At 42.2% G+C, this 15,360-nt stretch overlaps 1 pseudogene; it reads right to left on the bottom strand.

Annotated features, from left to right (window-relative positions):
• Positions 1-475: 475 nt before the first annotated feature.
• The window catches only part of LOC121870168, a 44,999-nt pseudogene continuing 30,114 nt past the window's right edge, over positions 476-15,360 (bottom strand).

Genomic DNA, 15,360 nt, shown 5'->3' with positions numbered 1-15,360 from the left:
GAATTTTGAAGCGATATGCAGTTATATTGAGGAAATTAGAACATTAAGAAATTTTTAATTAACTTTATATTTATTGATAGTGTACAAATTCCCAACACACACACACACACACAAATGAGACATGACTCGATTCATCCATATGGTTTCAGGTCGATCAGCCCTGATATAGCTACTACCGCACATGTCAAAAATTTTCAAGAGACTTCACATAAAAGAATATCTTATTAGTTATTACAGAGATGATTCTTTGCATTATTAATCAGATAAACCTCTACTCAAATAATGGTTCTGTCCAAGAATGCTTGTATAGGCTTCTTTAAGTTCAAGGTCAGATAGATTCAGAACAAGTATTAACTTAACTATAAATAAAATTGAAGTTTTGCATCCAATAGTAAAACAAATAAACAATTTAATGAATTTGATAAAATTATAACAAAAGTATGAACATGTTGGAAAAATCCAAATGAATAAACAAATAAATAAAATGTTGTAATATGTGGAGGCCCCTGGGCAGCTGCCCACTTTGCCCACTCCTGAATCCGGCCCTGGGAATAATGAAGTTGTAATACGGTTATAACTTTCAGAAAAAAAAATCTATGTGCGTATAATATTTACATCTTTCAGAATCCTGGCCGGATGGTGATCAGGACATCCTGGATCTTGGCACTATGGGAGAAGAAAACTTTTGGGTCATAGCGAAGATCAATCTTCTTGCCAGGTGGTTGAGAGATGGTAAGGCTCTGGAACACCGTAGTGGAAAGGACGAATAACTCCATGCGCGCCAGAGCCTCACCCAGACAGGAGCGTTTACCTGGCAGAAATTGTTGAGTTTATAAACAACATAAATCATTCTTATTAGTTTTATTGGACAAGAAATTTTGAAAATTAGCTGAATCACCTTTCCATTTGTCTGTACGGTCTTGGGTCTGGTAGCGAAACCATGATTCACCTGTACAGCCATCTAGCCCAGCCATTAAATACTCTTGGGTTTGTGCACAATACTTCAGAGAGGTGAACGTGCTACAGTCCTAACTGGTGCCCTCAACTCCCACTCCCCTGAACTAATCTGCTCTCGAGTATGTACAGTCGTTCAAGATTCTTCGAACACTGCTGGAAGCACCTGGCAACTCAAGGCCGTTTGTTTACTATAGTACATAGTAAAAATTATGAATGAAAGTAAATGGTTATCGGTGATTGGTTACTTAGTTCCCTGTTGCTTAATTAATGGTTGGGCTTTGTTGTTACGTATTATATTTTACTACGTACTATAGTAAACAAACGGCCTTGAGTTGCCAGTTGTCTCCAGTAGTGTTCGTAGAATCTTGAACGAGACTGTACAATGTACTTTCCCCTTCATCAATGCGTTTACAGGGGATCGTCTTGTTTTGCGCAATATGGCAGCTCTGTATTTGTTTACATTCGACATAAGGAACTCAGAATAGTAAACGTACTATGAAATCAAAGTAAAACAATGTTAAAAAATTTTTTTAAACAATAATAATTTCTGGAATGTTTATATGAGGAGCCCCTGTAAACGCACTAGTGAAGGGGACAGTACAATTCTCGTTGACGTTATGTTATTATTACACTTCTACAACAAAGGTATTTAAGCATGTAATAATATCGGTAGAAGGATTTATATTGATAATGTAATAATCACAGTTGCACTATAATATATTAACGCCCACCCTCATTCATATTATGCTCCTCGTCCATAAAACATGTGTGAAACTCTTGACTTACCCACTAGAAACCAGTTTTCTCTCTTAAAGAGTGACATACATTTTCTATCTTACTTGAAATGCCCTCCTGATTTATAATTTTAAATGTACAGCTTCCCACACTTCCACCTACTACAATCAACGTTGTGAATCCTCGTCTCCAAGAGTTGTGAACCACGGGAATTTGAAGCCGCGTCCGAAGCATTCGCTCGTGACGTGGAGTGGGGGATCGGGAGCCGGTGTGAGAGGATCAGGAGGGTGACGGGCTAGTGGGGTAGGTGAGCTAGAAGAACTGTACTACTAGCAAGACTGGATTCTTTATTGTTTAGAAGCATATAATAAGTCAACCTGTCACTTAATACCATGATTCACTCAAACTGGTTGTGAGCTAATATTTACTTATTCCTGCTTTGTGCAACCACTGTCACTAGAACAGAACCTCACACAAACCATATTCACACCACACTCACGATAATGCATATGCATATTTTCTGTAACACTTGTTAGGATATATGTGTCACCCTCTCCTGCAATAATTAGAAGGAAAATGGAAATTAATCCACCGTGCTAGGCATCACGTTTCAGCGGGGGAGGGAAAGACCTGTAGGAACAGAATATGGCTGATGGCCATAGTGTAAATGGAGAGGAGGGGGGGGGGGGCTAGTGTAGTATCATTTTGGCTTATTCATTATCTCAAAACATTTGGTCAGTAATATATGAATATATAATTAACCATACCAGTAACAGGCGCAGACTTACTACTTTCCGATACCACATTATTCTCTTTATTATGTATTAATAGTTTGCTTACTATATACTGGGTTGTAGCTGGAGACGTTTTACCTTGCTCCTATCCTATTCCTGTCGCCACCTTCCACTCCTACCCTCAGCCACCCCCACCCCCCGCCCACACTAGCCCATCATCCTATTACTGACCGAAGCATCGCATAGGGAAATAACAGTATTCTTTCCTGTTTAAGCCGGCCGGGCTTCCTGGCCCAGTGTGTGTGTGTGAGGGGAGCTGCCGTAGGCCTATGGGTCAGTTGCTGTAGCGCCTGAACCCCTCCGCCGCATACCACCACGTTCAGCGAGTGCCATGCTGCCAAACGTTGCGAGAAAACCACAATCACACACTTGTACACCATTTCAAATCTGAATCTTAACCTCCTCTTTTCACCATACCAAACTGCTGTTCTTGGGAGTGAACTGCCCTTGTGATCTTTGAAACCTTCAACCAAGACAATGGGGCAACTGATATCCCGGCCCTCTTTCTTGCCGCCATTGGGAAGATAGGACTGACAGTGCTATACACTGTCCTAGGCTACGCACATAACCTGCGTCGATCTATCGTGCTTCGCTCAAAGAAGCAATAATGACTGTCAAAGCGAAAATACTAATCACAGACCATAGGACACCTGACAGGTCTACCAAGCGGAAGCTGACAGAAAATGTTAGCAAACACAAGGTCAGGTATCAGAACGTAATAGTAGCAAATGATGGCTTTATCATGCTCATGCTTGAAGACCAAGACCTGGATAACCTTTTGTCCCAGAGTTGTATAATCAATTTTAGGGAAGAACACTATGACCCAATCCTACCTCCTGCTTTGAAGGCAAAACGAACTATTCTCTGCTTATAAAACGGATGAATACGTACACGAAATGTCTGTAGTGGAAATAAAAGGAGAGATTGAAAAAGAAAACGCTTGGGCGAAGAACATGGTGAACTATGTTAAAAAATTCAACAGTAAAAAAGGTAAATGCATAATCAAAATTCAGTTCACAAGCACCGAAGTTGCTGAATAGGCAACCAAATCTGGTCTCCTCGCATTCACCTATAGCATACCGTACCACCAAATACAACAGGAACAGTACCACCACACACGTACCTGCCTCAGGTGCTATGCCGTTGAGGATCATGATAGTGTGAAATGCCCCAAACTCAAGGAATACACGATCTGTTCCAAATGTACCTCTAGGGAACATACCTGGACCGAATGTAAGGCACCACTAAAATGCCTTAACTGTGATGGGTCTCACAGCACTATGTCCTTGCACTGTCCCAAAAGAAAGGAAAAAATCAAGGAAGCACAACAAATAGCCACAGATACATCAGTATCACCATACAAGGCTGTGCTGCCGATAGGGACCCCGACTCCTGCAGTCACTGCACGGACATACAGAGGTGCAGTGATGGTAGGGACCCCGACTTCTGCAGTCAGTTTGGTCCCTGTCTACAGTCTTGTTGAATGCCAAAGACATATACCTCCATGACCGTGTACTACTTGCCAACATGATTGTCAAACACGCTCATGAGGAGGATGTTCTGCGCCCAGGCTGCTTTCAAGCAATACTCAAAACATGCTTACGCCAAAACAATCTGCCAATCTCAAATCTGTGCAGGGCAACACCCCCAACCTCGGAGGAGACAACAGTAGCCTTTGATGTGGATGCACAAATACCCGCATCGGAGATGTTGTTTGTCCCCCAAACTCTAACTAGCACAGAGAAGACAACAGTGGTCTCTGATGTAGCTGCACAAGCACCCACATCGGATGCACTAGTACCCACATCGGAGATGATACTTGTCCCCCAAACTCCAACTAGCACAGAGGTGACAACAGTGGTCTATGATATGCATGCACAAGTACCCGCATCGGAGATGGTGTTTATCCCCCAAACTCCATCTGGCACAGAGAAGATAACAGTGGGCTCTGGTGTGGATGCACAAGTATCCACGCCGGAGAAGATACCTGTCTCTCAGACTCCAAGCGATCTATCAGGAAAAGACCTGAAACTAAGCATCTACGTGCCAGCCGCCATCAACTGTACACGTGATGAAGTCGCTAAAGGAGTAAAGGAGCACAAGATGAAATGGAAGTACGACCACCCCACTTCCGAGGCGGCCATCTACGAGGCCATTATGCAAAAACGAGTCGACTTAACAAACTGCATCAAAAAGTCAACCGTTCTGAAGATAAAAACACTTGAAAATGGACGCACAGAGAACAAATCACGTACCTTACAGATCCCCCCAAAACCAATAACAAGACCCAATGTACCCGCTACGTAAGGCAGTGAAAATAATGCAACATAACGTCCTCCACTGGAGAACTAACAAATTCAGTCTGTCCAGCCCATATAACCAGATTGACGCAAATATTATACTCATAAACTCACACGGCCAAAAAGCGGCTGAGGAACTGAAAATATTTGGTTACAGGATCCATAAATCCAATCTATCAGAGGAGCCAAATGACGGGGTGGCCATCGCCGTAAAAAGAGACGTCCACCACAGAATCATAGACGACTTCACCTCTGAAACTCTCGATGTTCAAATCAACTTGACCACAGGGCCAATCATAATAGCCACAACTTACCCCCCACCACGTAGGGACTACCTGCCTTACGGGGACTTCCACAGACTCCTACCATACCACCACCCAACCTACATCATTAGAGACATGAACGCCAGACATCCTCTACTAGATGGTAAGAGGACAACTAACAATGCTAGAAGAGGCCTCGCTGGCTTCATAACAAACAAAAAAGCCCAACTAATAGGCCCGGACTTCCCCACGTTCTACAGAAGGAACTCAGCCACTACTCCAGATATAGCAATAACAAACGGCAGATGCTTCCACAACTATCTCTTTGAACAAGGCCCTGTAACCTCCAGCGACCACCTACCTATAGTCATGACTATTTCAGCAACACCAATAACTATACCAGCTCCACCACGGAGAAGCGCCAAGCAGACCGACTGGGACCTATTCAATGAAAAAGCTACAGCCGAACTAGAGGCCAAGGACATGACAATCCTGCAGACCATAGACAACCAGCCGGTGAACATAATAGACGAAGAAATCAACACATGGTGTGAAGCCATAGGAACAGCCTGCCTGGAGGCCACGCCTCTTAAACGCAGCAGAACTATCACATACCCACAACAGACTCCAGAACTCATAGCCCTCACAAACCAGTTCCAACTGTTACAACAGAGAGCCGAGACTCATGGTTGGGACATCGTAAGCTACAATACATACAGAAGAATTCGGGAAAAAATAAAAACAAGATCTCTGAAAAGAAGCAACCTTAAATGGGCCGAAAAAGTTGAACAACTCTCACATACATACAATGATCCAGGAGAGTTCTGGCGTCGAGTTAAGAGATTGGAAGGTTGCAGCCGTCATATATAACTGACCACGTAGGAAGTAAAATATATGACGACCAAGACAAAGAACCCATATTCAGGGACATATGGAGGAACATCTTCCGAATCACAGATGAAGAGAATAGGGGATTCGATGGTACCCGCGAGGAGCTCGTCCTTGATGAACTCCGGGGCCAGACACACCGCACTCAGCCTTCCCCTGAAATCATATGGGAGGATCTGAGAGTGGACAGCCCATTGTCCAAACCAATCACCTCGGAAGAACTCAACAGAGCCATCTCTAATACCAAAAATAAAGCCCCTAGTTATTCAGGCATCACCAAGGAGATCCTCAACCACATAAACAACCCGGCCATGGACAGACTGAGAACCACAATGAACGCTTGGCTGGCCTCGGGTTACTTCCCAACTAAATTCAAAGAGGCCATTGTTACCCTAACACCCAAACAAGGAAAAAAACCGCCATCCCACTAAACTACAGACCGATCTCCTTCCTCGAAATACCTGGAAAAATACTAGAAAAAATCATCAACAACCGTCTGAGAAATCACCTGGAAACAGCAAACAGAGTCAACTGTAGACTATTCGGGTTCAGGAAAGGGAAGTCCACCACAACAGCGATAGCCCTGGCATGTGAAAACATAGCCAGAGCCGCGGCGAGTGGTAGACAATGTAATCTAACTCTCCGGGATGTAGCGAAGGCATTTGACAAAGTCTGGCACGACTGTCTAAAATATAAGATCCTCCAGCTTGGACTTCCCACCAACAATGAAAAGTTGCTTTGCAACTTTCTTGACGGCAGAAATGCCAGACTGGGGGTAGGACAACACACAGGAGAGACCTTCCCACTCATGAGTGGACTCCCTCAGGGGAGCGTCCTCTCCCCCACCCTATATATTATCTACACAAGTGACACTCCCACTAGAATTGGGAACGAAGATATTATGTATGCAGATGACATCACCCAAATAACAACACATCAAGGAAAATCGCGAGCGCTACAGGCCGACAACACCAGGCGGGAATTAGAAAGGGTAAATAATTACGAAAAACAATGGAAAATCCAAACCAGACTCCCAAAATTCACAGTGATACCCTTATGCAGAAGGAAAACCCATCCATTAGTAACCAATAATGCCCAGATAGAATACAAAAGCAGAGGGACCCCCCTGGGCCTGCATATATCCACGACAGGTTACTCCCATCATGTCCACACCAGGAAGGAAAAAGAAAAAAAGAGAGCTGAGAAAACTATACCGCTTTAAAGCGCTTCCTGAGAAAATAAAACTCCGCCTTGTGACATCATTTATCACGCCGATATTAACTTACCCAGCAATACCTCTTCATACTATGAGCACCACTCAAATATTAAAATTACAGGTGGTTCAAAATGAAGCCCTAAGATTCGTCACAGGCGAAAGATACCCCTTCACCAGAACCACAGCCGAGATACATAGAGACCTGAGAATGAAACCCATCAACCAGCAGCTGCACACCCTGGCCAGCAGAATCTGGTAAAAGATAGAACGATCAGAGCAAGAATTCCTTCAAGGACTCCCACCAGATAACAACAACAACCATATATGGTTCCCAAAAAGTTACTAAATCTCAAAAGGTCCATTACCACCCCCGATCTACACGGCCAGGCAATAGACAACCTCCCTAGACCAACATCCGCCAGTAGGGTCGGCGGAATATGAAATAAGGCCCTTGAAACACCCATGTATGGGATAGGGTAGGATGTCTAGTGCCTGTACCGACAGACAATAACTAACCCCTGACACAACCCTAACACACTATTAGCTTAGCTAGGCGGTCAGCCCGCCCTCTCTTACCTCCTCCTAAACTTCTTCAATTTCTGCACTATAACTTTCTTACCCCACCTCTAATCTTCTTTCACCCCTCCTTTCTCTACAAAAAAAAAAAAATATCACACCGGCCCTCGGTCCTCCACTCCCCGTCACGAGTGAATGCTTTTGATGCGGGTTGGGTTCATACTCCCGTGGTTCACAACTCTCGGAGATGAGGATTGACAACAGGAAACATTGATATTTGCTTAGTGAATCTACTTCATTCAGGACATATACTTAATAAAAATAATGTAAAGGAACTATATTATACATATCTGAAAGTCCATATCTGGGTAAATCACCCTAAAAACTGGAGGAGTGAATGCTTCGGCGTGGGTTATACTCCCGTGGTTCATAACTCTCAGAGATTGGAGATTCTCTGAACGCTGGCCGTACTGGTCGGACGTGTCAGCCTTGTACTTTGCGACAACACTGCTGATTTTCACTGGCTGCCTAAGCTTTGTACTATGCCTGGGGCAAGTGGTGGGCAGAAACTTGTGAAGGCTTTGGTTAGAGAAGAAAAGATACATTACTGAACAGCTTTTATACTGTGTGTACACTCGCTAATAAAAGTCCAGTCGCCTCACCTGTCTCTTTATGACCCCAGAGATTCAGAGGCGACAGAACTTTTGTTTGAGAGTGTAGGTATCAGTAGCTTATATGGATGTAATTCAATCCTCATTATCATCCTCATTTTCATCACCATCCCGCACCTGGAGAGCTCCAACGTCTTCTCGTTGTACTGTTACCTCGCTTTCACTGGCAAGCGCAGAGCTCGGTGCATGCTATCATGTTGGCGATTTTACACCCACAATGTTTTGTATTACTGGCTAACTCACTGTCACATGTGCACCTTATCAGTCTGAGTAATTCATATGGTCCCTGAGGAACATCTGGTGGTAATGTCACAGGGATTAGTGTTGAGCCTTCTCTCTGCCAGCCGTAAATGACAAGATTCATAGGTGGTTGTTGGCACCTGCTGCATGTCTCCAGATTGTAACTTGTAGATGTGCTCTTGCTATAGTCTCCCTGAACGCTTCTGAGGTTGGAGGTAAGGATGGCAATTTATAATCAGCACCAATGGAAAAGATACTTTACTGGACCATGTTTTCTGTCTGGCTTCTGTTCATTGTTTGACATCTGGACTGGCTGTAGCATGATAGTACAAATGCTGTGAGTTGCGAGAGAATATTTGGTAGGGAATTGTCAGTATTTCCAATTGCATCGAGGTTAAGTGGCCGAGACCTGAGTACTTTCAAAAGTGTACCCTTACCTATTTCGAAGTATGTGGCAACTATATCGCAGCCAGTTAATCCGTGTGCCGGCAGAAGATTGTCTATTACATCTCGATGTGTTCTTACACTGGCATTGATGTCCATCATGGAACAATCTTTGATGGGTGAAATCATCCTCACTTGGCTCCTGATATTGCCAACAGAGATGGAATGACAAAGCAACACAAAGATTTGCTTGAATGATTTGCCTGATAATTCTGTTATCAACCTCACCGTGTGTTACTCTAATGTCTATTCTCCTGGTGATGTTTACTCCAGAGATTTCCACAGGAACTGTGACGCATCAGATCCAGCTTGACGAGTTCTATCAGCTGCTTCTTGTTCTAGACAGTGTAAGGATATCTTCCTTTTGGGCAGCCGTCCAGTAGCATGTACTGGCAATCTCGTCACGGTCGATTCTGGCAGACTCTTTTATGCCGCCTTCTTCATACCTGTACATAGATATATACTGACATTTCATTCGATTCGGATAGTATTATAGTAAACAAGGAACCAAATGAAGTAACAAAGATAGTATTTGAGACACGAGATATATGACCATTATGGTACCAACAAATACTGAACAACATGTATGTGATATTGCTACCATTGAAACTTACCTAGACTGTTGCACCAGTAGGCCATGGTGCGACCCACATGACTGAACATCCATCCAAGGACGTGGGCCAATAGTACATTCCTGGTAGAGACATCAACTCTCAGGCAATTCTTCAAGGATGTGTTGGAAGTAGTTGTCCTCATACCCCTGTCACCAAACATGGAGGCTGGCTCAGGTTCATGAGCCATGCCACTTTGATAGGTTTCCGACCGGATGCCATCGTTGTGACTAATTTATGCAGAGGCTCATGGAAGCTATCATGCCATTGTTACTCGCACTGTTCTATCCGGTTCTTGCCCACAACATAAGCTCCATCAATTTGTTCATTCTCATTCAATAGGTCGATGCGAACTTCTAATTTGCCACAGAGGTTCTTTACATCAATTTCATCAACTTTCATTCTGGATTTCCCCTCTTCTTCGTGATGTAGTTGTGACACTTCATCATTTTTTGTTTCTCGTGGAGTGCAGTCTGTTGAGCAGCAGACTGTTAAACGCATGGAGACTACGCCCAAGTCTTGACAGTTTCGGGTTTGAGAGGTTTGAAGGGGACACCAATGATACCAGATTGATCATGACCATAGAGCATGAAGACGGTCTTTGTGGCCATGACACTCCATATCCCATTATAGATACCGGCATTGTGGTTCATGGTGTGGTAAGATTTTATGAAGTGTGCACGAACATCATCTGGCATCTGCTCCATAGATCGGAAATAGTACAAGACATATCTTGCAAAATTGATATGTCCAGCAGCAAAGAAGAGTGGCATCATGTTTTATACTGCATTGCTAAGTTAATTCAAGCCAATTTTAACTCTAGGTATGGGACTTGGGGCTTTATGGATCTTCATATGTATCAAAATATTCATTTCTATACATAGTCTATTAGTGTACATCCTTAATATTGTGTAATTAAAATTGCGCAAGGGAGAGAACTCCACACCTACCTGGAACTGTTCACCGAGCCCTATATTAGAATAATCAAGAGAAAAACTACGTTAAACACTTAGAGGTTGGCCCCTCTCACTGCCGGACTAGTCAAACTAACACGTTCTACAGCAGTTATGACCTAAGCTGTCGACCGCCAGCAAATCAAAGCAAGCAAGCAAGCAAACAAGCAAGCAAAAGTCCCTACAGTCCCCAGCACCTCCCAAGCCACCAAGGAGGTACTACCCCCTGGGAAGATATTGGAAGCATAATGTATTGTCTAGTGGTAGATCCTGCTGCCATATGGCATCACGAAAATTATTACCAAGTCCCAGGTTGCTCATCTGACTTTCCGCCTCATTTGCACACAATTGCAGGGTCTCAATTGTATCTCTCACTTTGATAACACAACATACTTATATCGTTTCTTACTATTGATCTATTTTTTAATTATGGCCCGTTATTATTATTATTTTCATTATTATTATTATTATTATAAATATTATTATTAGATTTTCGCCCTCAGGCCCTGATGTGGGTCGTTGACCTATGCCCTGGTGGGCTAGTCCTGTAAAAAACAAAAAACAAAAAACAAACATAATTCCCAAATATTGTGATCACACATCCCCTTCACCACCCTAGCCAAACCCATATCTGACTCCATCTGGGTAACTACCATCACTCCACCATCAAACACACCATTAAGAACCCCACAACCTCGTCCACCAACTCTGCTGCACCCACACCTGACCTCACCCGGGCAGCCACCAACACCCAAACAACTAACATCCTACTAGAGAAACCACAAACCATTCCATTCACACTCAGAAACCCACGGAAGAGGAAACCTACCTCGGTCTCACCACTCCCGGACAAGAAAAGACACAAAATAGCAAATGAAATGTACCAACAGATAAGACAATACAGTACACCACACATTACTTGAAGTCCCCCGTCAAGCTTCCTAACCACGGCCCATCTCCCACCACCTCCACATCCACCTACAAGCACATACCCTGCACACCTGCACCAACACTCACATCCCAGAAAAGATCACGATCTGTTTCGGCCGCTCTGAAAACACAATCAAAACTTAGTTAAGAGACACTCAGCTAAAAGAACACTCCTTCCAAAAGAAAAAGGGGAAATACAACTAGACCAACAAAGTCAGCAAAAGCCACGCAAACATGATCACCATAATGCAATGCAACTGTAAAGCAATACCTTACAAACAGACTCTTCACCTCTATCCTTCTACAAGAACACAACCCAGACATCCTCCTCCTCAACTCAACATACACAAACACAAAAACCAAGCACTTTGGCTACACATGTAGACAATCACCACAATAAAATCACGAGGGTGTAGCAATCCTCCTGATATCTTCCATCAAACACGAATTCATCACCGATTTCACCTTTAAACACTTTATGGCTGCCAATATCGACACTGAACATGGTCAGATACTGGTATGCACTACATACACAAGGTCAAACACTCACATCCCCTTCCCAGATCTGAATTCCATCTTCAACAACACACACCTACCAGTAATACTAATGGCTGATCTCAAGGCAAGACACACAGCAGTCCATCACAATAGCAACAACCTCCATGACCAACAACTATACACACTAGTTACACATAAGACCCTTCATCACATTGGACCTTTCTCCCCTACATGTTACTCTGGACTTGGCAGAAACAACCCAGGTGCATAACTCAGCAGGCCAGGGATACCAACCATGCACCGTACCTCAGGAGTTTTTTTTTTTAAATTCTAGTGTGGTGTGTCATTGTATCACGCCGTAAGGGTGCCGAATAATTGTTTATTGGGTGTACCTTCACTTGTCCCCAAAACAACTCTACTGTTAACCTACTTCTTCCAATGTCCTGGGTTCGAGCTGCGGCAGTGTGAGTCATGCATACGTCGGTCGTGGTGTTGGTGGTCTGTATTACAATCCTATAACAATCAGGCATGCTATGTGAAGCCGTGGCATCTATTTATATTACTACTACTCACTTCCATCCATTTCTTGTCCTTCCACTAAACCTTTTTCACCCCTGTCACTTGGGATTTATGTATGTACTAGCAGAATCGCCGCCCTTCGGGCGGCTCATCCGCTAGGTAACGGTAGGATGCCACCCTCCGGGAGGCTCCACATTGTCTCATTGTTCAGTCCCCAAAACTTCTTCTTCCATCAATAGTTCATTAACAGTGTATGTAAGTTCCACCATGTTTTTCTCGACAACGGTACAACAAAGTATATTTTTTTGGCATTAAACTGTTATTATTTTATTTCCTAATCATCATTACATATAACATCATCCATCATCACTACATATAACACCATCCATCATCACTACATATAACACCATCCATCATCACTACATATAACACCATCCATCATCACTACATATAACACCATCCATCATCACCATCATCATCCATCATCACTACATATAACACCATCCATCATCACTACATATAACACATCCATCATCATCACTACATATAACACCATCCATCATCACTACATATAACACCACCCATCATCACTACATATAACATCCATCATCATCACTACATATAACATATCATCATCAACATATAACATCATCCATCATCACTACATATAACACCACCCATCATCACTACATATAACAACATCCATCATCACTACATATAACATCATCCATCATCACTACATATAACACCATCCATCATCACTACATATAACAACATCCATCATCACTACATATAACATCATCCATCATCACTACATATAACACCATCCATCATCACTACATATAACACCACCCATCATCACTACATATAACAACATCCATCATTACTACATATAATAACATCCATCATCATCACTACATATAACATCATCCATCATCACTACATATAACACCATCCATCATCACTACATATAACACCATCCATCATCACTACTCATCGGTAAAGTAGTTTCCGAGATTCTCGTGAGGACACACAAACATACAAACACACACACAAACAAAGAGACATACTTCTTTGTTTTATATATATATAGATAGATCATCACTACATATAACACCACCCATCATCACTACATATAACATCATCCATCATCACTACATATAACAACATCCATCATCACTACATATAACAACATCCATCATCACTACATATAACAACATCCACACTCACTACATATAGCACCATCCATCATCACTACATATAACAACATCCATCATCACTACATATAACAACATCCATCATCACTACATATAACATCATCCATCATCACTACATATAACACCATCCATCATCACTACATATAACACCACCCATCATCACTACATATAACAACATCCATCATCACTACATATAACAACATCCATCATCACTACATATAGCACCATCCACCATCATCACAACATATAACACCATCCGTCATCACTACATATAACACCATCCATCATCACTACATATAACACCATCCATCATTACTACATATAACACCATCCATCATCATCACTACATATAACACCATCCATCATTACTACATATAACAGCATCCATCATCATCACTACATATAACACCATCCATCATCACTACATATAACACCATCCATCATCACTACATATAACACCACCCACCATCACTACATATAACAACATCCATCATCACTACATATAACATCATCCATCATCACTACATATAACACTATCCATCATTACTACATATCATCACCCATCATCACTACATATAACAACATCCATCATTACTACAATGTAGTAATGATGGATGTTGTTATATGTAGTGATGATGGATGTTGTTATATGTAGTAATACTACATATAACAACATCCATCATCATCACTACATATAACATCATCCATCATCACTACATATGACACCATCCATCATCACTACATATAACACCATCCATCATCATCACTACATATAACACCATCCATCATCACTACATATAACAACATCCATCATCACTACATATAACAACATCCATCATCACTACATATAACATCATCCATCATCACTACATATAACATCATCCATCATCACTACATATAACACCATCCATCATCACTACATATAACACCACCCATCATCACTATATATAACAACATCCATCATTACTACATATAACAACATCCATCATCATCACTACATACAACATCATCCATCATCACTACATATAACACCATCCATCTGTAATAGGCCCCTGTCTCATCAACAGAACGTATTATATAAATGGGTCAATACATCTGATATTATATTCAGATTCACCACCCTGTAACTTTCCACTGTCTATGAGTAAGACATGAGATTGACACGTGAGCGGGCAACTTACCCAAGAGGGCGAGACCCATAGCTCAGCATTCCTGTAAGCACGCACTGCGATGCCCCTAAGCTTCAGTAGCTCACCTCAACTCATATCGAAAGGACGTGACCAAACGTTTATCATACATAAACGCCGTCCCTTTCTCATTCACTCCTAGACAGTGAGACTTACGGTTGATATACACTCAGGAATTATATATACAACCTTTTATAATAAAACAAAGGAACTACCGTTTGGGTTTCGTTACTTAAAACCCAAATATAAATATGTGTGAACGGACTGGTTAATTGGACAAGCAGCCGATTCACATCATCACTACATATAACACCATCCATCATCATCACTACATATAACACCACCCATCATCACTACATATAACAACATCCATCATTACTACATATAACAACATCCATCATCATCACTATATATAACACCA

The sequence above is a fragment of the Homarus americanus genome, unplaced genomic scaffold (assembly GCF_018991925.1).
Source record: "Homarus americanus isolate GMGI-L3 unplaced genomic scaffold, GMGI_Hamer_2.0 scaffold55803, whole genome shotgun sequence".
NCBI lineage: Eukaryota > Metazoa > Arthropoda > Malacostraca > Decapoda > Nephropidae > Homarus > Homarus americanus.
The sequence above is the reverse complement of the archived record's forward strand: the minus strand, read 5'-3'. Positions and strand labels throughout refer to the sequence as shown.